The sequence below is a fragment of the Amphimedon queenslandica genome, unplaced genomic scaffold (genome assembly GCF_000090795.2).
Source record: "Amphimedon queenslandica unplaced genomic scaffold, v1.1 AMPQUscaffold_13114, whole genome shotgun sequence".
In the NCBI taxonomy this organism is placed as follows: domain Eukaryota; kingdom Metazoa; phylum Porifera; class Demospongiae; order Haplosclerida; family Niphatidae; genus Amphimedon; species Amphimedon queenslandica.
The window spans coordinates 39,154-40,466 of record NW_003546650.1 but is presented as its reverse complement, the minus strand read 5'-3'; positions in this window follow the sequence as shown (position 1 = coordinate 40,466).

Here is a 1,313-nt window from a genome sequence, read left to right as displayed (position 1 = left end):
ACATGATCATCAAACTTGCAGTTAGAGAAACAGACGGCAAAGAGTCAGTGTGGCCCTACTATAGTTTGTAGCTTGGAGGTTCTTGTTAAAAAAATACTAATAATTATATTTATGTTCTCAGGTTTTATGCTATATCTCAGTTTTGTAACTATGTTTCCAAAAGTTAAAAAACTCTCTGAGCTGACTGATGTATCAGGGATACACTTTACCTTCTTTGCTATCTTGGCTACTCTAGGAAAACAATCTTCATTTTTCTTCAAACACTCAATTGGACTCAAATCTGGATCAACGGAAGGCTCTTTCTGGAAACACGAAGATAACGAATTTCATGGATCTTTCATGATTCACAGAATTAAATTCCTTGAAAATCACTTTCATATTGTACAAGATGACAAAAAATGGAAAGTAGCAAAATTTAATTTCACAAACATCCAGAAACGAGTCATTTGTGAAATTATTATCATAAAAAACCCGCTATACATGTAACCGATTTTATCTTCAACAATGCGGTGGTGTCTGCTTTTAATAGCATCCAAAAAGAAAATGCATAGCACTTTCCTTTTAGGCTGTTTTGCTAATGGGCTACAACCAGCAACTTCAGTATCAGATTCAGGACTAGAAGTTGCAGAGCTCTAACTAATTGGAAGATGCAGGATTTCCACTTCATTAGGAAGCTCCTCTTCTGCATTGCCTTTGTTAGTCTCATTTAAGAATCTTAACTGTGAATAACAAGGTCAACAGCTGCACACAGAACAGGTAAGCTTCTGGCTATTAGTAACACGGTAGCGTTACTAAGTAATCACCCCCAAACAAAATGGCTGCCACGACTTTTGCAGCCTTGCTATACCAGGAAAACAAGCTCCTATGCTTACCAGACTTTATAGAGGACCTTATCTTGACCAGAGGACTCCAATGGTACAACTAGCGTGGCTCTGGACCTTTTCTTAGTGAATAGTAAAAAATTGGCGAACCGGCCATTTTGTTCAGCAACCTTTTTTCATCTTCATCTTTATCATCATCATCATCATCATCTTCATCATTAAGTCCAATCAATCCAGTTGTCGGTGTGTATCTCAGTATGAGTTGATGCTACAAGGATAATTCTTACACCAATCTACTCCAACAGTCTATGCGCTGGTCCATGTCTTATCAGATCATTCTTTAAGCAAACAAAAAGTGATACTGTGACTGCTGGATAAGCCATCTTAGCTGCATGCCACCATTTTGTTAAGTAAAGAAGCAAGTGCTCCAAAATTTGGGTGTGGTCGTGCATGCTCAGATGCAGATCTGCAGCTCTGGAAGAAGCAATTAAT